The 24,472-nt window shown below is 35.9% G+C and overlaps 1 protein-coding gene and 1 long non-coding RNA gene across 2 annotated transcripts in view; one reads left to right on the top strand and one right to left on the bottom strand.

Annotated features, from left to right (window-relative positions):
• Nucleotides 1-24,472, top strand: part of LOC134744406 (mitochondrial glycine transporter B-like) — a 373,541-nt gene that overhangs the window by 100,461 nt on the left and 248,608 nt on the right. The window lies entirely within an intron of this gene.
• Nucleotides 8,975-24,472, bottom strand: part of LOC134744433 (uncharacterized) — an 82,494-nt gene continuing 66,996 nt past the window's right edge. Inside the window, exon 3 of the long non-coding RNA XR_010128089.1 lies at nucleotides 8,975-9,374. This is a non-coding gene — a long non-coding RNA (uncharacterized LOC134744433). The remainder of the gene's footprint in view (nucleotides 9,375-24,472) is intronic.

Raw genomic sequence — 24,472 nt, 5'->3', positions numbered from 1 at the left:
AACGAAACGTTTCAGTAGACCACGCTGTGTACATTGTGCAAATAACCTGTTCTATTTAGGGACATGATAGCGTTAGCGGGCGTGCGGAGAGTCAACAATAAACACTTTTCCGTTGATTTTCTCTCATGGCGTATCAAAGGCGCTGCAAGAACGCTTTGTACGTTTAGGAGCAGGCGTTGCTTTGTATAAAAACCATTTCAAAATGAACTCGCCGCTGAGGGCGTGTTTTATGCGCGTATTGCAATGCTTTGCTTTAAGTTATTACTGCAACTTGTGCAACATTCTGTTTGTTGCTTTCAAACGAAACCTTTCTACATTTTATATTAGTAGAAACTATTCTGTTAATCTCGACATCTCTTTCAAACGTGAGTCTAAACGAGAGTAATGCACATGCATTCACTCGAGTTTATAGCGTGTTCAAAGACTAATAGAATAATGTTTGCCAGACGATCTTTGTTTGAGATAGCGGAAAACTTTAGCAGTTGTTGTTTTTAGAAGGGTCACTTAATCCAACGAGATACGTATTAAGTACAACCGCAGGCAGCTTATTCTATCTGATACAAAATACATTACAATATTTTACTAAGTATACACTAACGTCTGATAAATAACCACTGTGCAGCAAGGCCTTACATATTATTTATCAGCCCCCGAATTACTATTCTTAATTTTTCGGATGTCGTTCATACCGTACTCGACCAAATATCAACAATCGGTAAAACTGTAGGTACTTGTAATGTAAAGTAAAATTAAATTAAGTATTTCAGTTGTTAGAATTACTCTTAGCTCCACTTGCACCAACCATGGTAACTCCAGGTTTAACCGGTTAACCCCGGGTTAGTGGGATGGAGTAAGTGGCCCTTAGTAATGTGATTATTGAAGTAGTCAAATATTTAATTGGTTAAAATTACTTCTACTAGCCCGAGAATAAGTTTATATTCAACATTATACTCGTTTTCTTAATAAACTTTCCCATAAAAAATAAAAGAGTTACCTACATATTTTAATACATTACATTTGAGTGAAAAAGCTATATTGAGTGGTTAAAATGAGTTTTATCTAACAATGGAAAATAGAATATAGAGGTATCAAAAGAAAGTTCTTGGTAACAATACATTTAAGACCCAAGGGTCTTTCGTTTATAGTAGGTATTTTCCCTTTTTATATCCACATTTTAATGAAGAACCTTTTTTTTTAATTGTACGGATCATTATACACGCATTCATTTCACGGAAAAAAACTGCGAGAGAAAACTTTTTTAATTTTAGTTTTCGTGGAAAGCAAAAATGGAACGATAAAATGTTGACGTGGCCTTTTTTCGAAGTTTGAACATCAAATTCGTACACCCTATTAGTTGATATTTGGATATAGAAATATTTTATTTTTATTATGTGCATTCAATATGACGTCTGGCTGAGTGATATTCTGAACAAAAATCAGTGTTTATATACTCAAACACACCCATGTTGTCAGTAGAGAAAGGCGTGAAATTAAAATTTTCTATGGAAGATCAACCCTTCGCGCCTAATAAATAAAATTGCTGCTTTTTTCTACTGTCATAGTGGCTGCGCCAGAGTATATACGAGTAAATATACCTACATTATTTAGTTAATGACGCAAGACACAAGTTTTTTGTGAAATAGGTGCCTACAAACGATTGGTGGTTTGGTGGATAACTTCAGATAAAATCGATTCATCATTTATTACCTAAGGATAACATTAGTAAAGCCTATTACCTACCTAAGTAACATCTTGAAAATGATCCCCATAAATTAGAGATTCGAAGTAAGTTTGTATGGGAGTGCCATTACTGAATTCCACGCGGGCAAAGTCACAGGTAATTGCAAAGTACCAATATTTGTTTAAGTTAGTAATACCCGTTTACGATTCTATGTTTTCTACTTGAATTGGGTACGTATTCATAATTGTCATTAGACCCAAAGTGAGTGTAGGGCAATTTACTAACACATACATTTATAATTGCGTTGGGCGTTAGACCCACTTTTGTGTGAGTATTAAAAAGTAATTTGAGACAAAATTTTAGTTTGAGGCTTATATCTGAGGCTAATTGACGTAATATGACAACTCCTCCTCTTGTAACTCCTCTGGAGTTGCAGGCGTACATAGGCTACGGAGACTACTTAACATCAGGCGGGCCGTATGCTTGTTTGCCACCCACGTAGTATAAAAAAAAAATATGAACCATAAATTCGTATCCATTTCAATGATATGAAGCCTGATAAATTTAACAAAATTCTAAACTACTTAGTGTAATTCGTGAGTTTAATTAAAGCTTAATATGACTAAGCTATGATTTTACAAAAAAATTGACTTTGAGCATTACTTTGTACCTACAACTTGTTTGGACCTTTAACGTGTTCTTTCACTACACTTTTTACTTTTCAATTACTAACAATACCGCTGCCTGTTGCGTGTACGTCGTAGTCGATTTTCAGAAAATGGTATTGTTAATAATATTATCATAACTATTTACATACCTACTTGAAAAAAATACGTCAATGATATGGAACATAAGAAAAAACCAACTTAGTAATAAATAACTATTCAGTATGAGTATGAACCATCATCTAATAAACGAATTGAGAAAAATATATTATTTATGTTAATGGGTTATATTAACTTGCTCGTCCCCTCGCTTTAAAGTTAAACACACTTTACCCGGTCCTGTGTCCATAGACACGATAATACAATAAGGGCATTTTATCTTTCTCGAGATCAAAAAGATCCTGCAGCTGTTTGAAGTTGCGGGTTTGGATCGAGAGTTGTAGTAGGTGGCGATCACAATAGATCAGGGATGGTCGCAGTGATACATAGGCTTTGGAGCCTTATATAGCCCCTAACACGAAAAAGAAGAAGAAGGGCATTGTACACCTTGGACTCGGTCCAAGTAATATGAACAGTTCATTAACTCGACAGAAATTGTATCTGTTGACTTATATACTCGAGCCTAGAATGTTAATATATACCTAATATTATAACCTTTGAGTTTATACCGGCCTGTCAGTTGTTCGGAACTGTCAAATTTGTGTTCTAACTGACAGGCCGATATCGTCCGGTGGACTGATAATTAGTGGACCTGGACCCCTTTAACCAGCTGGTATCGCTAACCTCTAGTTTAATGTTTCTGACTGATAACCAGGCATCGTAAACTGCGAGCGAAATCCATTGAAGTACTAGGGTTGTTACTTAGTCAAGTCAAAGTACGTCATTTCAATGGATTTCGCTCGCAGTTTACGATGCCTGCTGATAACTACGGTTTCAAACAAGACTCCAGTTTTTTCTCTTGGAAATGGGCCAATGCCGTGTTGTTTATTTGTTATGGACAATTTTATGAACCGACCAGATGCGTTAAAATAAGACGTACCTACGTTTAACTATGTATTAAATGCGTACATGTAATACATGCGCGATCAAACATTTTCGCACTATTAGTGCGATCAATTTAATGTGCTGATAGATTTTATTAACTTCTAATTTTTCTAAATCGTTGCGTTGTAATTAAATTTATATTGGGATTGATTTTGGACTTAATTCTGTCTACAGTAAACAGTCATATTGTGACAAAACCCTCACTTATTAACACAAAATTGGTAATATATATTTATATATGTATATTTGATTTCTACGACAGCCTACAATATAAGTAAGTATAACTTAGCAACAGTAACTTCACGTATGCTACATTTTTGTCTTTATTTCAGTATGAACGTAGTAGACACAACAAACTAACATAATGTAATATTATTACTTCAGAAACATTACTAACTTTTCATACGTGTAACTAGTTTGACAAAGTTCTTCTTAACACACTATTACCTACCGCCGCTAGTTTGCAAACAAAGAGAGCAAAATCGCAACAATAGGTATATTTAGCGCAAACACGGTAAATCGAATTATGTACCTAACTCAAAACCATTTCCAACGAATTTCTGATTGCTTTAAAGCCAAACTGTTACTTTGCTGTTCATTATCTGTAGCCGCCATGCGGGTTTAATTTCACTTGGGATGCAGTGAAATTAAATTTGAATTTCATTCCAAATTTGTTTGTAATGTAATGCACGGAATCTACGCGCAAATCATGCCCATACTATTCTGTCGGTGACCTTGGTTCACTTGAGTGTCCTTCCCGGTTTAATATAAACCTTAGTATCATCGTCCACTCTATCAAACTGACAATTTGTAAACCTTATTGTAAGGACACAAGGTCAGTTAAAAGTGTCGCTGTTAGCTCGAGCCGCGGTATTTTTTACCGTGCTTTACCTTGCGCCGTCGGCGAGTGTACACAATAATGTCCGTTTATTACCCACACGCTCGTCGGATGAGACTAACCAGATTCTTTTAATAATTTATATGATACGTAGTTAGCGGCCATATATCTTGTTACGTTTGCTTTGCGGCCATATAGCTTTGTAAATCAAACGTAGTTTTACAGGCCTTTTGTTTCGTTTGAGGTTAGTTTGTTTACGTCGCTAATGTTAAGAAATCATATAAAGAAAAGTTGCCGTTTAAATAGAAGAATGCGTAATGCTACCAGCAGCACAAACGACTTTGTAACGGTTTTAGATGAAAAAATAAAAGCTATATTACTTTTATGATTAAAACACAAACGTGCTATTTTAGAATGTGAAAGCTTTATGTACCTACATATATTAGAGTATAGAGGAATAAAAAAGCTGCTCAATTTATCCATGCTACATGAATAAAAATCCATTTATAGTAAGTTTTAAGCGAGTTTCGCAAAAAACCTATTCATAATAAGATTCAGTCTTAATGAGTTAAAAGTTTAAGATCTGTTTTTTTTATAAGCCTTACGTGTCCCACTGCTGGGCAAAGGCCTCCCCCCAATTACAGATCTCTACAGATCTCTGTCCAGTGCTGTGTCTGGCCACTCCTTCAAAAAGGAGTCTAGTTCATCCCGCCATCGCCGGCGGGGTCTGCCATGTCCCCGATTTGAGTTTTCGGGCTCCCACTCTGTGGCGATTTTGCCCCACAACTCATTCGGCATTCGGCAGACGTGACCAGCCCAGTCCCATTTTAGCTTGGCCGCCTTCCGAGCTACATCGACGATTTGGGTTTTGGAGCTCAGCGTGGTGTTCCAGACTCGATCCACCAATTTGACACCTATTATGCTACGCTCCATGGCTCGTTGGCAAACCCCGAGTTTGGACTTCTGAGCTTTGGTCAAAGACTTCTTAATAGTACCTACCTACGTTTTACCATAGGTACATCTTGTACAACTTATTATTTAATAAGTAAGGATTGCCAAATAGCCATATTTTTCTATGATTAGAGTATATTTTAGATTAAATTTAACAATATTTAGAGTCTATAACTAAATCACATTTAAAATCGGGTCTATCGCGAATAAATGTGATTTAATATGTGTTTTAAACACGAAAGTTTTAAATCCTATAACTACCTAATCAAAATTTTAACGTCTTAGTCTATCATATTTATAAACTCGTCATGGCAGACCTATACTCGTGCTAAGTTTAAATTAAACAAGTATTAGAACACTGAATGGATTATACAAAAAGTTGTGAACAAACATGAGCAAAACTGTAATTTAAACTTTAAATCGAAAATCCTATTTGTTTGTGACAGTAAATGCAAACAGTACAATAAATATGCTTTGACATAGCTTTTTGCATTGGAACTACAGATGTAAAGGTAATTGTTTGACAGTTGTTCGAAAAGAAAAACTGGTTTGACTAGTCAGTAAAATAAATACCATATTATTTAGATACCTATACAAGCTCGTATGTGATTACTGTTGAGTAATAGCTTTTTCACCACACCAGCTGGTATAATTTTTTTATAATTATATTTTTTTAATGTAATAATATAATATATACATATATATATATATATTTTTATTGTACAAGAACTGACGAGAAAGTTGCATTTTATCCACATGTGTGGCAAAGTATTCTGAAGCAAATTTTGAGTTGTTTCCTTGTGTTGGCTGATAGAATTGACTTTTGAATGATAAATATTTGTGACATTTTCAACCAAAAGGTACCACATTGTCGCTTGTCAATAAGGTTGATTTCTAATTGAAGCTGGAAATAGCGCCTTACAGACAAGCGACAATAAGTACCCTTTTGGTTGAAAATGGCCCATTTAATAACGTTCATTTGGATTGGATTTGGTTTGATTTTGTTTGTTATTTTAAAGTTAGTATTTTCCTCGCGTTGGTATGTGAAAAACTTTGTGTTTCACTCACGGCTTGCCCTCGCAACGCTCAAGATTCTACTTTTCGAACCACTCGCTACGGTCGTGGTTCAATTTTGGAATCTTTCGCTTGCTCGGGTATCAATATTAGCACGAGCGGTTAACCCTTTACCAGGCTAAGGGTATATATGTTTTCCGCATACGGCACTTCAAACATGTGTTCTATTTTCGATAAGTAAGACTGAAATTCGATTGTAATTTTTGAAATGTCAGCCTGGTAACAACAACTCTGCCCCCTTGTAAAACAAATAACTATTTTCCACGCACACTAAATTTTAAGCAGATTTTTATTGAAGTTTTCTTTAAGTATTCGCTGAAAGCTCTATGCTACATTACAGTAAAATAAATGTACGTAAAATATTGTAAGTAAAACGAAGAGGAACATATTAAACAGAAATTGTGCATCGTTGCCTGCAGCAGTACATATTATAAGTCAATATTTCAAACTGTATTGTTCTCTTGAGAGCTATCACAATCGGATTAGGACTGACCTCTTAATCTCTGGAACAGTCCTGACATTTGGTATTTATGTTAATAAAAGGTCTGTTTTTCATATCCGCACTATTTGACATTTTGGGACCTCGAGGAACCGCCGCCATCGAAGAAAAAGTCTAATTTCATATTCGGCGTGCTCCCAAGGCGGGCGGCAAATTTCAGGACTGTTCCAGAGATTTCGAGGTTAGTCCTAATCCGATTGTGCTAAGCTTTGTGAGAACAAAGCATAAAAACCGGCCAAGTGCGAGTCGGACTCGCGCACGAAGGGTTCCGTACCAATACGAAAAAAAAACAGTAAAAAAATCACGTTTGTTGTATGGGAGCCCCATTTAAATATTTATATTATTCTGTTGTTAGTATTTGTTGTTATAGCGGCAACAGAAATACATCATCTGTGAAAATTTCAACTGTCTAGCTATCACGGTTCATGAGATACAGCCTGGTGACAGACAGACAGACAGACGGACAGACGGACACACGGACAGACGGACAGACGGACACACGGACAGACGGACAGACAGAACAAATAAACAGGGCAGCCTGACGTTCGTTCGAACAAATTTACATGTGAAACGGGTAGGCTTGAGTTACGCCAGTGAGCTGATTCTGATGGACATGCCATTATTATTGTACCTGTACATAAAATAAAGTTTTCGCTTGAATAATTACATGTGTGATACATGAATTACTAAACAAATTATAACGTGAATATCAGCGCTGGAAGTCGCCAGCAGCATGCTGAGATGGGACCATTTCGTGGCACTTTATTTTCATGTTCTTTTAATGTATGTCTATTGTCTGTGTGTGTTTACGAATAAAGTATTCTATTTTATTCTATTCTATTCTATAATAGTTATTGTAAAAAATATAATTTAGATTTTCGATTGACGTCAAATCAGAGCTATGTCTATTCCATTTTTTGCTGAAATAATATAAAAATTTAATCAATTCGTCAATTTTGTTGATTGTCGTGTTTTTCAAGAAAAACTTGTCAAGAGAGATATATCTTTATAAAATTACAAAGTCATATTGCAGTTCTGTTCATCTGCCCGAATACGTCTGCTTCGGCTCATTATTCAGGGCCTTGTTAATAATGTACCGCAGCTACAAAGCAATAGCTCAGGTCTGACCTCAAAACAATCACATGAAGAACTTGGCTGAAGAAACGTCGCTTGTCCCGCCCCCGTGGGATAAATAAATAATACCGGCCGATGTACGGCCACGCGTTTGGCTAAAGCTATTTTTACAAATTACTGAACTATGTAAACGGGTAGTTACAGCAGTTATCTATTCACAGACTAGGTTTATTTGTAGTTAGTGTCAAGATAAATCGTCCTACTGACTCTTGTAGAATAATTGATGTAACAAAGTTGATAGGCACATTAGGCATTCAATTCTAGGAAACATTGTTTTCATAATTCATAATTTTCATTCATTCATTTTATAAGATATATAACGTAGTTATATAAATCGAGTTTACAAAGTATTCAAAAAATTTAAGCTGTAAGTATATTAGAGAAATAATTTTGTTTATATACTCGTCCATATCACCAGCGGCAAAATTGTCCAGCCATTTCCAGAATAACTATGTTTATTATGAAATTTGTGAATGATAATATAGGTACGACATGCTGCGTAAACACTGTATGGCTAGTTTATCGCGATCTGTTATAAACATTTTATTCAATTACACCAAGTTATTATTCATCTCATTGCTAACAGAAAATATACAAACCAAAATGTATTTCTGTATGGTGAGATCTAGTTAGTCATTAATTTTGCCTGAAATTAATTTTGCATGGATTATAAAATCATTTCTGTTGAATAGTGCTTTGTACGTTTATATGTTACCAACCAGTTTGTTAACTGAAGAGGTACAATTATAATAATACTAGCTTTTGCTCGTGACTTCGTCTGCGTGATGGAGTTAGTAATTGGGGTAGCTTATTTTTCACCCAATCTGCTTTTTATTGATTTCCCATACAAACTTCCACCCCCCTTTTCACCCTCTTAAAGGATGATTTCTGGGATAAAAACTATCCTATGTCCTTCCCGGGACACAAACTATCTCTATACCAAATTTCAACTAAATCGGTTCAGCGGTTTAAGCGTGAAGAGGTCACAGACAGACATACAGACAGACAGACATACACACTTTCGCATTTATAATATTAGTATGGATTAAGCACTTGCCTTTTAGTAATTGATATAAAATCACATTGAAAAGGATATGGATTGGTGATCAGCTTGAGGCACCAGCTTCTCGGCCTCGAGTCTTGCGTCAGGTACCGCAGCGCCACGGGGGTGAACCCGGGATAAGGCAGCCCCTGCCCCGCCGAGCTCTCCGTACTCATCCCCCCCTCCGAGTCCCCGCCCCCGTCGGACTCAGACCCCCCTCCCGAGTCCGACTCCCCCTCCCGATACCCGTAGTAAGGCATCTCGTTCATCCACTTAACTTATAAGCTCATTGTACTATAGTAAGTCTTATGCTACACTACTTAACCATGTTTAGAGCTCAACTGTATAGGTAGGAGTCAGTCTGTAGCCGGAGGGAGTGGTGTCGTTCGGGGGCGAGCGGAGCAGGCGGGGACATGGCGGAATGTCACGAGTTTATAGTTTGTTATCTGAAACAAAAGAGAACTAATATCAAACAAAATATCTTAAACTTACACATGAAACACATAACGCGAGTAAGGTTGTTTTCGTTAGTATATAAAAATATTTTATTTAACACTTTAAACTCTCGCGTTTTGAACACATATTTAATTATACGAACGGGTCTACCGCGATTTAAAAAAACACCCTAAAATGTCAATAGAGAGGACGGATACAAATCATCATCTACTTGGGGACCAGTGATTCAAATGTTGAAACCAGCGGATATATCTTCGGACCAGTGTGCGGATATTGTGAGTGTTGCGTGTCGTGCCGTGGACAATAAACATTAAACTTTAACGGGTAGTGGTAATTTCCGTGTCTACCCTGAACAATTTTATAATCTAAATTCGCGTTGTTGTTGTTCGAGTTTAGTGTTGTCTACTTAGATCTCCGTTGATATTTTGGTGGGACGTCAGTCTTTCCCTGACCACAGCTGGTGCAACTCAGCTGAAATGTCGGAATTTAAGGTAAAAACAATGAGATTAAATATATAAGAGCAAAAACTCTGGGCCTGCCGCATGACAAATCCTAAATTTCTTATAAATTGTCCCGTCTCATATAGCAAATATGTCTGCGTTAATTATAGCTAGTTATTGTCAGTTAAAATTATATCTTAACTATTTAACCACAACTATAAGTAATCTAATCATTATGATAAGTACCTACTCAATATGATGAGTTTTGTCGTTTCGCTTGGGCATTTAAAGAAATCATTAGGTTACTGATTATTGGTCCTAAAAAAATACGCAGACATATGAACAATAAACCGTCACTTAAAAATTAAGACAGCGACACTTTTTTAATGAATAATGAATAATGATTTATTGGTGGTTTTTATTTCTAACAAACATAAAAATATAAAAACATAAATAATTAAATTAACTAAAAATATCTACATATATTTACAAGTAAAAAATGGGAGCTAGGTCGGCGCCGGATGGTAAGGTGCCCAGAAGGCTGGTAGCATTGCCGCGCTGAATTGCGATGCCAATTCTCTGAGCAAGGAAGTAACCAGCCCTCTGGTCACCCGTAGCATCAATGAGACGCTTCGCTAGCTCCCTAAATATACCATGTGCTCCGGGTCCCCAAGGCCCGAGGGTATCCATCCCAAACGGCTCAAACATGCAACCACAATCAATGGCAGCATATTTGCGCCGTTTGAGGTGCTCGGCCGCTGCGGCGGCCGACCCAGCCTTGGTCGAGGTCCCTGGAAGGTGGGACGGTGCAAGAGTATCGAGTTGGTAAATGGTACATTTACGCGTCAATAACAGGTACATATTATTAAACCTATTATATTATACATGGATGTAAACATTTTAATCTTACATACTACATATACCTAATTTAACTTGCTTAACATCTTATTAAATAACGTCAGTTTTCATATTGAGTTCCTGTTTCCAAATAATCTATTTTACGGTGTACACCATGCGCTGTTAAAATTGCTATGACAATAACACTGAGTTATTATTACTATAGAGACTACATATCAAACAATGAAATTGTCGCAATCACAACCTGTAACACGCGACCAAAACGTCGTAAGCGCCGCAAAATTCATGTCGCTTACGCGTTTAGGTCTCGAGACTCTAGCCCCGCTTCTATGGTTTGATGCCAAAACGGCAGCAACTCATGGCGCAAAATACTGGTTCTCTGTGCCGGTTCTATACGTTAGTAATAATAGTTCAATGGACAATAATATAATAAAAGACATTAACCCTAATTGAATGAGTAATTATACGTGAATGCTTTGCCAACAACATTTTCGGAGTACAATAGTGGCTGTAATTAAATAATAACGTTAACCATTAGGTTATACTGCAGTTCTGAAATTAATGAAATATTAATATCGGTAATACGCAATTCTGAATAGCGCCATAAAGTGTGCCAAAGCCCCAATTATCAAAAGCTTGTAACTCTTAATACAAGCGGATGTCACTTTTTGACAGCTTTTGTTAGAAAGGGACTCCACTTGTATTACAAGTTACAAGCTGTTGAGAAATGGGCCCCAATCAAAATGATGGTGGCTACTGGCTACTAAGTTGGTGTTCCTTGGTAAGGTCAAGGAATGTAATTTTAGTACTAATTCTTACCTTATAAACTGAAATAGATATCATACACTAAAGAAAAATCCAAAAAAAGGGATTCGTATAGGAGCTAGGTGCAAGCACGTACTGTTCGCCCTTAGAGTTGGTCAAAGGCGCCTAGCCTTTCAAAGATAGCATACACCAGAGAAATTGAGACGGGTACGGCCATGGTCGGGTGGTCTAGTGTTCAGGACGTTAGCCGCGTAAGCTGAAGACGCGGGTTCGATTCCCGCCTCGGCCACCGGTGGACTTGGTCACTTTTTCTTTAGTGTATGATATCTATTTCAGTTCATAATTTATATAATAATGTAGTGTGACAACTTAAAAAACACAAATCAAAATATTTCATAAAAATAATTTGATTTGTTCCCTAGTTGAATTTCCTACCTTGTCACAGTAACAATAGTATGAGTTCCCTAATGACTTCCATATGTATTGTCACTGTGACAAGGTACGAAATGGTACGAAGATTAAATTCTTTGACTCCTAGCAAGGGCATTTTAGTTATTTCTGACGATGAACACAATTACATAGTTTTTTCTCTCTCGGTTTTTTTATTATTTGTGTGATTATAGGTTGGTATATTAAATATGTGGCATAGTTTCATTAGTTTATTAATCTAGCCTTGCTTAGTGTTAAAGTTGGTTTGTGTAAGAGTGTGTGTTTATGATAAGAGATTTTGTGTGAAATTATGAGCTGTTTTTTTCAATTTTTGCGCGAATTATACGTTAATGTTCTCAATGGAATATTCTTTTCAATTATGTATAAAACATATTCAGTATAACCTACACTAAGTAAGTACACTAATAAGAGCAAAAAATAAATAGCGTAAAAAACACTTAACAAGCGTTATAATAAATACTTGTAGCAAAATAGGAAAACCATTGTTTTATGATTACTCGTATAGAATTCTCTAATCCCAAATGTCCACAAAAGGATTATCCAACTTTGACTCGGCCAGCGAACTAATACCAAGGTAGGAAGGTACCGATTAATTGTTTTTGTTGTGAAACTCGGATGTGATTCGCTGCTTCAGACAAAGGCACGTCTTTATGGTTTTTGATCATGGTATTTTGCTAATGTATTGTTTTTTTTGTACTAATTACGCCTATTGTACATTTGCTCGTTTGTATTTAAAATAAGTAAATTATTATTTCGGTTGTAGGTATTGTTGCTACTTTATAAAATGAAATTGTCTTCGGGGACCGCGATAACTATTCATAAAAAAATAACCAAATAAATTAATTTTAATTAAATACCTACATCCGTACATGGTTGGGTTGAAAAGTCTGGATGTATTTTAAATTCAATATACACGATATAGTCCGTTACCGTGGGGGAGTCAATTTGTGTAAGAATGTTCGTATAATATTTATTATTTATTTATTTATTAAATTGTTATATAAAATGCACCTATACACATACGAGTGAAAATAAAACGTGAATAATAATAAATATTCGTATCAGTGTGTCAGTGTGTCGATGTCTACATATTTTAAGACATTGCTCTTATTCGCAAAATGATAAAAGGTATATACATATTTACTTAGTCCTAAAACAACGCATGGACTAAAACCGTGCCTTTTTTCATTACTAAATAACCCGGCCTTCAATAACGTATTATATACACTCGTTTGCCTGATTTGTTTACCTTCTGTTCTACTAGCAAAGTTAATTAAATGCTCGCAAAACTCGGCCGAACATTAAATTAAGGTTACTTTTACAACAAACCCTGCCAACTGTTGCTCACTTGAAAAAATCCGATCCGGCAGTTTTGCGCGATCATTAAAACAGTAGTAAGAACTTCTCGAAAGCCGAAACAAAACGTCCAGGTGAAATAAAATGGAGCACTTTGGGGAAGACGTAGACTAACTCCCATAGACCCCATTTTGAACCAAATATGAAGACTCGTAATAAAAAATAGCTCTCTTTATAAACTGAAATAAATGTCATTCAAAAATTTACATACATAGTAGTGTTTCCACAATAACACAAATCAAAATATATTCATAAAATAGTTTGATTTGTTTCATACTAATGCTCTCTTTAATTTGAAAACTCCTACGAACCACATAGATCAATTTCATCTACACCTTTATTATACCTTTATTACAGGTCATGTTACCCATAGGTACAACAAATTTTTTGTTGATATCCTAAATTGACATGAGTGGTTGCGCTCAAATTTAGAATTAAGTACATTGGATGACAAAGTCATTTGATTTTAACGTCTGTAATATTACGGGCTGTGTTCGGCTCTTTTATTTTCATGGTTCTACTCCTTTTTAGGGTTCCGTACCCAAAGGGTAAAAACGGGACCCTATTACTAAGACTCCGCTGTCCGTCTGTCACCAGGCTGTATCTCATGAACCGTGATAGCTAGACACTTGAAATTTTCACAGATGATGTATTTCTGTTGCCGCTATAACAACAAATACTAAAAAGTACGGAACCCTCGGTGGGCGAGTCCGTCTCGCACTTGGCCGGTTTTTTGTTAACATTATCACGAAAACGGCTGAATCACGGTTTTTTTTTTCAAATTACTGTCAGTTAACTATAACGTATTTGGAATATCACTGTAGTTACGGCAACACCAATGTGCGGTAAGTGATCTGTACCTAAAGATGAAAAGAAGCTTCGCTCGAGAAGAATGCAGGCCGGTAACGAACGGAACTTCGGTGATTTTGGACACAAACAAAGATTTTACGGCAGCAATTAAGAGCTAACGTTGAACTTTTACGCCGAAATTATATTACTTATGCTTCAAAAGTGACTAAAAAATAATTTTAATGATGATGTAAAACAAGCTTTTAACCGTCAGTTCTTTTGATAATACAATATGTATGTACAAGATAAAAATGTGTTATCAAAAAATAGAAAAATATAGAAGAGAGGACGTGTACAGTTTGCAATAAATAGACCTGCCTCAACTGAGTGATGAAAGCAACCCGTATTACCCGTATATTTTTTTACTAAGAATCACCATAAGTCGTAATATGTGTAACGTGCCTAAATACCTTATACCAAAGTGCACAGTGAGAAAAGTTGACAAATCCTGATGTCACGATCATCGTCGAAAGGTAAGGTGAGGTCACGGATTACCTTATACTACGATTCTCATACAGGCGTTCGCTTCATTTACAGTTAGGCAAATGTAATTAATTCAGTAATATCGAGAGATTTAACTGTGTAACTGTTTTTTGGAAGTTGGATTATTTGAAATGTAGTAGAGTTTGGAGTTCCAGACTTAACTTATCTAATAGGCTTACGAGATAGGTCAATGTAATTAATTCAGTAATTTAGAGAGATTTATCTCGTAGCCTATTAGATAAGTTGTCTAGAACTCCAAACTCTCTACATTTCTAATTAATCCAACTTCCAAATCGTGTTATAAAGTAATCGCCAGTACTTTCTCCAGACGCTACGAGTATTAACTTCGCTCCGTCATCGTTAAATGTTGTTTAGCTTTAACCGAAGTTCGTACATCGATAGACGCTCGGGTGAGCACACGCCAGGATTCCGTTTAAATTGTCACGCAAATATTGCTCGGAATTTGACTTGCGGATAAGGAAACCGCGTTTAAATGGAGCTTTGGAATAAGTTAACAGTGAAATACGGTGGTATTTGGCGTACCTAGTTAATTCCTGTTTAAAATGTAGTTTTAAATCTTTTTCTGGGTTTCCAGTAACAGTTACTTTTTTAGTTTACTTGATAGTATTTGTGTAATACGTAGTTTTAATTATTTGTTGGCAAAGCAGAGCTGATAAAATTACAGTAGATAAATAAAAGTAGGCACAGGATAGAGATAGTCCAGCTCTTAGATAAATACATGACTGCCATTAGGTGTTTAAAACAATCAATGATATGCTGGAAATATTTTAGTAACCGCAATGAAGTAAGCTTCCGATCAGTTGGCAGACCTGGCAGGTATCCCAGAGGTAGATATTCAAGTCACACGAGAGGCGTTAAATGTTTCAAAGCCTAAAATCACGTTATTTGAAACACGACGATATTTAAATAGGTTCATCTATCTAAAAAATTTACATAAACAAATAAACAACCCCTCTTCAATATTGAGATCTAAGTTATTCAAGCCCACTTAAAACTGACAGCGATAAAGACGCCATAAAAACAATATTAATGACGAACTGAAACTCGAATGTTGGTGCGTGTTATTACCGTAATATTTCCCCGATTTAATCCCCTAGATTTACAAGATAGCGTAAAAAGGGATAAGGATTCCCAGTCCAATAAACCCAGCTACGGTTACCCGGGCTCCATATGTTCGCCTGTTTATTTTCGGTGATCTTTTATGCATATCTGATTTCCTACAGTTTTCGGGAACGAATTTGTAGCGGACTTTAGCTTCATAAAAATGTTTATTGATGTATACTGCAATACGCCCTTAGGGATATTAGCATTTTTTCTTGGTATTTTATGTTCGACGTGCTTAATATTATAGCGAGGATCGGACTCGAGTGTGAGTCGAGTGTTTTTCTGGGAGCCTGCTGATTAAATATGTTTGTAGTTAGTGATGTTTTGTGAATAAATTAAATCTCTTCCTTACATTATGTTAAAATATAACAATTATGGCACTGCTATAGAAGATATTACGAACTGGCCTCTTCTCACGGTACAAATCTTTGACAACGTTTTACAAAGTAACCAGTTTATAAAGATACCTGCCAAAAGCTATTAAACTCAAAATAAATACAATCAAGAACAATGAAAATGATTACATGTTGTATATTAAATCTAAGCTACCCGTTAAGACTCTTTGTTCAGGGAAAGAAAATCGCAAAACGATCGCGTCCGATTTCACCGTGCGTCAAAGCCAGAAGGCTAATTTATCTTCATTTCTTTATTCATCTGGCCCAACCTTCGGGCCACGTGTTATACCCTTTTGGCAATTCCCGGGAGAGAAATTAAAATAACGTTAACCCTCGACCTCAAAATGCAGCTGGCTAAAAGCTATAAACTTATAGGGATCATTTAAGACGCGAAACCTCAGGAACTTTATATAATCATGTAACCATTTAGCTTTGTCTCTGATTGAAATTCTGTTCTAGATAAAAAAGTAAATTTTTCGTAAACGTAGATAGAGATTATTTGAAAGATAACCACAATAAGCAAGTACATGTAGGTAAAAGAGATGTTCACCTTAGTACTAATGACGAATATTATTATTCCTGTTTTGTTTTGATTTCTGTACAATAAAGCGTTTTACTATTATTACTACTACATGTGGCAGCATTATGGTCATCACTTGCTAACAAATATGTAAATATATAAATGTGAGTGATGCAAAACATGATAGACGATATGCAACCAGAATATCCATATAAGACTGGTGGTGGTGGTGGTAAAAATCTTAGGTTCAAACCTCGGTTAGATTAGGTTAGAAAAATTCGTACGGTAGAGAAGAAAAACTCGTTCTTGATGGAAATGTAAAAAGATGACTAATAGTTCGGTCAGGATCTTACAAAGAGGTTAGTCCTGTTGTAAAGATCAAATAAGCTTAAATAAATAAATAAATATTATAGGACATTCTTACACAGATTGACTAAGACCCACGGTAAGCCCAAGGAGGCTTGTGTTATGGGTACTAAGACAACGATATATATAATATATAAATACTTAAATATATAGAAAACACCCATGACTCAGGAACAAATATCTTTGCTCATCATGCAAATAAATGCCCTTACTGGGATTTGAACCCAGGACCATCGGCTTCACAGGCAGGGTCACTACCCACTAGGCCAGACCGGTCGACCAGCTTAACGTTGATGAAGCTGTGTTTGTTATTTTTTTGGCATGTTCTCAGTGCCAGGAAACTTTCCAAGGTATGGAACTTGGCAGACATGGCTTGGTTTTACATAGGCAACTAGGTAAGCTCTAACAGTAGAAATTGGCATGAATTTAGTATGATCGCGTTTTATCTAGACGTTTTTATTCTTTTGGTAAGTAGTTATCTTAGGTATACAATAGTCATATTTTTCTCAAAAAATGATAAATTTTAGTAACATATTTTATCAACGTCTATTTAGAAATAGAATCGTTCTTATCTAAAAGCAACTGTCAATAAAGCCATATTTCACCGAAACGAGCAAAAATAACCGTAAGAAAATAAAAATAATGTGTTTCAAGTTTAATTTAGAAAACTAGAGAGGGCACAAAGCAAATGCCAGTAAAAAGATGAGTTTAAAAAGCGAAAAATGCAAAATGAAAGCAAAAGTAAACCAAAATCAGTAATTAAAGTTCACTTTAGGACCTTTTGGTACATTTTTGTTAAGGAAACAAAGTTTAATTAAATTATTAGCAGATAAGTAATCTGTTGCGCAAATCATTTTGTATTAGCGCTTTTCGAACTGTGATATCGGGTGTATTTAAATCGGCGATATATCGATATCGGTATCGCTAGTTTGGACATACCTATAATTTAAGCGAGTTATTTTGTCCAAGAAAATTTTCTAATCCATTTTATACTAAGTAAACCTTTTCCGTGTTATATAATATTTATTCAAGATTTTTTATTGTTTCCAGCCGTAATACGCTGTTGTGTTGCCAAAATAAAATTACTCAATACCTTGTTAAGATTTTTGTTCATAGACCGGTCGGAGTATGTTATTTGTAAGGTATTCTATGTGACCTTGTTACGTGACTAATGTATTCAATTTCTAGGGTTCCGTAGCCAAAGGGTAAAAACGGGACCCTATTACTAAGACTCCCCTGTCCGTCTGTCTGTCCGTTTGTCAGTCAGCAGCCTGTATCTCATGAACCGTGATAGCTAGACGGTTGAAATTTTCACAGATGATGTATTTCTGTTGCCGCTATAACAACAAATACTAAAAAGTACGGACGCGACTCGCACTTGGCCGGTTTTTTTATTTACTAATAAACTATAGTCGTAAGAATATTTTATTGTTTCGTCGCTGTTTCCGCTGCACTAGAACACTAAGCAGCTGTTAGCTTGAAACACTTCCCATAAAAGAAGACGCCCAAGGCACCAGGGCAAGGCAATAGTCTCAGCAGTGACTTATTAATAATGAAGATTGTCGATATCGTCCATTGACATTAGATAACATCACTTACTGTAGGTGTCTTTTATATTTATTTAGTAAAATCTTTTAGTGTGCTTCATGTGAATATGGTTTTGAGATTATATAGAATCAAAAGAAGTTCGTCATTCGCCCCTAGATCCACCAAGTAATATTACTCTACCAGTCTTTATTTCACTTGTCTGTGGGTCCACCATTTGCCGAGCAAATCGATTGTCGCCGCAAGTATTCTATTATATCTTGTTTTGCCGGGGGAATTCACTCCGGGAAGAATTCTTTTGTTTCAGCCAACTTTTGTTCACGGTTATAGCGTTATATTTATTTTAGGCTTCTAAAAAGATGATGTTTACCCTCCATATTTTACTGACTGGCGTACAAAAATATCTCGTGTTAACAGATTTTTGGGAATCGCGGTTAAATTCGGGAGTTGTTTATTCAATATGCTTCGTCATATGCCTGTAAGTACACTTCGCTGTGTTGTTTACGCAAATATTTTGACATACTTCTTTCTTCTTCTTCTTTACATTCCGGCTCTGACATACGCCAATTATGGAAAGAAACATACAACAAATTTTAAATTTAAACGTAGGATCCGCCTTCAGGAAAGGAGTCATTTTGTATGCGCAACGCAGAGACCGTTACGACTAAACGAAGATTTCATTATAACATTTAAAACTTCGCGTTTTGAACACATATTAAATCACACCGCCGCCACCACCCGCCGTCACCACCAGCCGCGACCACGTCGGTAAATAAAGGTAACAAAATAAATTCGCGATAGACCCGATTGTAAATGTGAAAATTTCATTGCCTGGAAATGTGAAAATACTCATAAAACGTCTGTTGTACATACAAAAGCGATGTAGTCTAGGAAATGCACGGACTTTTTCGGCATTTACCCGAAAATGGCAGCGAAAGGCTTTCTTGCTTTCACTGCAAGTCGTTAAGTTCATTGTGTGAAACTCATTTGCTTTGAACTCATACATTCGGCGGTTTTTATGACTTACTTCATTTAAGCACACGTTTTTACCGTTTTGTGAATTGGGTATGACGAAAAAACTAGAAATGTTTTTGTACCGGCTTTCGGTTTACCCGAAGTCAAAATATTATATCAAATTTTGTTTTTACGCGTAAGTAATACCTATGCGGGAATATAAATGCATGTCAGTTCAGTACAAAGTTAGGTAAATTCTTCTCAATTATATACCTAATTTTTTTTCCCTCACAATCCCACGGATTGATAACTAGACTTCATTATGCCGACTTTCACGCTTTCAAAATAGATAATTCTGTTGTCTTTTTTCGACTTTCTCTAATTGACCTTTGGCCTGGTTTTCTCGTAATCCCAGGTATATTCCAAACACCTAATACATACTTAATACTTTTACCCTCTTAACCAATACGGGTTAGGCCCTTATCCGTGAAACAACATAAAACTCGACCGAAAAGGGTACCGCGATGACATCAAGCCTAACTCGGTCATTTATTATACGTTAATTTACATTACACTGACCAAATACATAAAAAAAGGATTATGTGTGATATATGTATTTTTACCTTCATTCTTTTGACGGCCTCGTGGCCCAGTCGGTAGTGACCCTACCTACGAAGCAGGAGGTCCCGGGTTCGATTAAGGCATTTATTTGTGTGTTTATCAAAAAGATTTGTTCCTGAGTTATGGATGTTTTCTATGTGTGTAAGTATTTATATATGTATAACTCCATAATACATAATACATATATCATCGTCTAGTAGCCACAACACATGCTTTAAAGTGGAGTTCACTCTGGGACTAGGAGATAGGTGTGTAAACTTGTCCTATATAACTTATTTATTTGTATTTTGCCCTTTTCACTATCAATTACATACCTCTTTACAACGTTTATAATATTACGAGTAATATGCCGTTTAGGCTACAGTAAATGTGTAGGCAATTGTCGCGTGCATGTCATGCGAGCGTTCATATTGTATTGTAATGCAGTCACATGTGATGTTGCATGTTTAGTTAACTACTGGGTTCAATCAAAGACCTGTAAAAATATCATTCATGTAGGTATGTAAAATAAACAGAGTTTCCTACACAAAATAAAATAAAATGCCACCATAAGTACAATAAATTGCAGTTCTGGATTTAACAAGCCCCGGAGGAAAATTCAGGTTTACGAGGCCTGCTAATCTCTTCCAGACTAAATTATCCTCTTAACGTCTAACATCAACCCAGTGATACGCAATTAGGACTCTTAACCCCTCCAATGTACCTACTAATAAGGGTCCATAAGTAATTGCAACCATTTATCTAAAAAAAGGGTTACACACAACTATCTTCCAAATCGGCCCATCCACGCACATCCAAAGTAAGTAGTAAAAGTGCAAAAACTGCCATAAAAATCGCAGGTAATCTTAGTTCCATAGTCCATGCCATAAGAATGGCACAACTGGCAGAAACTCCATCCGTGCCAATGGACAGAGCTAGTTGGCTCGTTAAACTGAGTGCTTTTGGCGAACACCGTAAAGGTATGGCAATTAACATTACTACGGCGCCTAGTGATGTGGAATTCAGCTCAAATGACCGGGCTTTCCAGAATTGCTCGTTTCATTTCAGCTCCAAGCTCTGCTCATTATGTTTTTGGTACCTACCCAAAAAAAACAAGTGTACAATTCAGTAAAAGGAAAGGCACAAGTCCACTAATTGAGCACGTCGTTGGAATACGTCGCCGAGTTCGTGTACCTAATCCAAAAATACATAACATTAAGTATTAAGAAGTAAGGAGGGCTTAAATACAAATATCCCTTGTGCCATATATGTATACGAGTATTACGAGTAATGTGCTCTTAAATTTTTTGAACACCGGATTTTATTATAACAGCATTCGCATCACTTAGAAATAACGGTACCTACATTTCCTGAATATGAAGTGGTCTGAGGAAAGCACTAACGTGTATAATTAGCTAAAGCTTGAAATTACAGACCTAAATGAAATTAGAGGCCTAACTACACGGTAGGTAAAGACTGAAAGATTCCTTTAGTGTCATAAAAGTGTTTATATATTATGATATTGTTTTTCTTTCCTATTTCCAATAGTTATGTCAAATCACTAAATATCTATAGTTTTAGGTAGGTAAGAATAAAACCGGCCAAGTGCGAGTCGGACTCGCGCACGAAGGGTTCCGTACCATTACGCAAAATACGGCAAGAAAATCACGTTTGTTGTATGGGAGCCCCACTTAAACTTTGTTGTTATAGCGGCAACAGATATACATCGTCTGTGAAAATTTCAACTGTCTAGTTATCACGGTTCATGAGATACAGCCTGGTGACAGACGGACAGAAAGACACAGACAGACAGACAGACAGCGGAGTCTTAGTAATAGGGTCCCGTTTTTACCCTTTGGGTACGGAACCCTAAAAATGTTCAGAAATGTGAATTATCAAATTTTCATTTTAATTTCAATAGATCCACTCGGATAGTTTACATGCTACACAATTGTTAATATCCGACATTTCGGCTTTTCGATCGATAATTATTATCGTATTTATTAGGTGAAAGCGAATATTTTAAATTATTAACGTCGAAGAACATATCGCACTAGTGGTAATTGTACCTAATATAAAACCATTTCTAGTTTGTAATCGTTAATAACTAAAGTTTTTTTCCTGCTACGAATGTTCAGCAACTTACTTATTCTTCTGACGCAACCGTTACTCACTTTGCGTCTCTTTCGGAGAATACTTCCGTACGTTATTATCTCTCTGGTTATAATAACTCATCTGGTACAAAGAGATTACTCCAGAATTTCCAGAAACTACGCCAAGATTTATTTCTTTGGCCTTCAAATTAATCAACTAGTGAGCGAGAAAATATTGTAGTTTTATCATAAGTAGACGCTTTCTTTTTGTTGTAAGGTCAAGCGTTCCTAAATTTCTAGAAATTTTAAATTTAACTAGGAAACAGTTAGGTATTCTTGACAACTTTGCGGTAATAATATTTTCGCTCTCGTCCTGAAATTATATTAAAAATCTGCAAAGTTCATCTGAAGGGTACACGGAAAGAACATGTCTAGTCACTTTTTTCGGAAAATGAGATTTTCATTTCGAAATGTAGAGCTCTTATTGAACTATTAGTTATTTCTTTTGCTACCACTGTATAATATATGTAACACAACTTTTTTTTTTAGTTAACAAAGACCTGGTCACGGAATTACCATACATTTTGACATGGTTCCAAATTTTAAAACCGCGATTACTGAAGTGTTACTAAAGTGACTAGACACTCTTTCCGTGTACCCTTCATCCAGCATTTTTTAGAAATCGCCAAAATTGCACTTACTTAATACTTATAATGTTTTATTTTCCGCACTCATAATGTACCTAATTATTTACTGCTGAGCGAGAACAGTAGCTGGTAGGAACATTTATTGTTAGCCTTTGTTTTTATTTAGGTCTGCCGAGAATCTGTTGTTTCGCTTTAATTTATAAAACTATCCCTGTGTTTTATTACAATGCAACAGGTAGTAATTAGATAAATTAATTATTAGTTTAATTTTCTTAAACACGCCACAGACCTTAATTAGCTAGTAATCATCAGTCATTTTGACTTATGTATTTGTAGGAAAGGGACGAAACATAAATTAACAAATTGAGTTTTGTAAAGTTTTATGAATAAGGGTTTACACAGCATATAACAACCAATCATTTTAACAATTGCCTTCTTTATAGTGGTTTGAAAGAATAACAAATTATTATCATACATTTTTTTTAAATATGACGTGTTTAAATAAAATGACGTAAAAAATATTTCAGTAGTTGGTTTAGAAACTCTTTGTTTTATTAATGTAAAGTAAATTTACAATATAAATATTAAACAATAAAAACCTTAAGTTGCATGGGGCATCGTCCCCAGGATGCTTGAGGCGTTTCCCCGCTGGATTGCCAGACTTAGCCGCTGAGCGAAATATTCGCCCGCTCGAAATTCGCCAGACACCCAGACAAGTTTATTTGAAATTTCTTTCACGAGTTGGATTATCATGCAACTTACCTAATTTAACGACCATGATGTAAACATTGTTCGCAGTATCTCGCTTACACGAATATACTCGTATAAAAAACCGAGCGAGGCGCACTGCTGGTAATAAGAAATCAAGATCAAAATTTTAAAGTTCGATTATCACTCTTTTTAGATCCAATGAAAAAGGAAAAACGATACCTACTTCATTACAAAATCAATGTTTCGAGTTAAGGTAGGTACCCAGCCGTTTAAAGGTAAATATCACGTTAATTTTAACGAACGACCTGACTTAACGTGCCGTGTCTTATCTATTTCAGTCAGCCGAGTAGTTTTGCGTCAACTTTATCGAGGCCGGGCTGTTATAAAAAATTACCTTTAAATCACGTTAATGGTGAGATGGCGAGGAAAATCCCTTAACTGTTTTATTTATTTATCTAATACCTGAATATAAATATATCACAGTTGCGTTATATAGTTATAACACTACTACTTAAAAGGAGATAAATATAATCAAGTATCCGCGAGTAAAACGGGGACTTCAAGAAATGTTGGGCACTTAAGGGCAAAGCTCTCATGTTTCTTTTGCTTTTTAACTAACTTTAACTATAAATACCTCATAACGCGCGAGTCGCGCGATACCATGTGAACTTATACATAATACCTAAAGCTGGATTACAAATATTAAACGAAAAACGCAGACGTTGTGGTGGCCAGTAACTAATTTAAATATGGCTGTAATACAGAACTTATACCAAAACGCTATTATACCTACGCATATACGTTCCAATCTGTTTAATACAGTTAAAACAATAATCAGCCAATTTCCCACTCAAATCCCAATTACCTAGTCATTTCGATTGCAGTCAAATGCGAAACCGGTCGCTAACGAATTCATAATTCGTATGGCTAG

Source organism: Cydia strobilella, chromosome 9 (assembly GCF_947568885.1).
Source record: "Cydia strobilella chromosome 9, ilCydStro3.1, whole genome shotgun sequence".
In the NCBI taxonomy this organism is placed as follows: Eukaryota; Metazoa; Arthropoda; class Insecta; order Lepidoptera; family Tortricidae; genus Cydia; species Cydia strobilella.
This window is presented reverse-complemented; position numbering and strand designations above follow the sequence as displayed.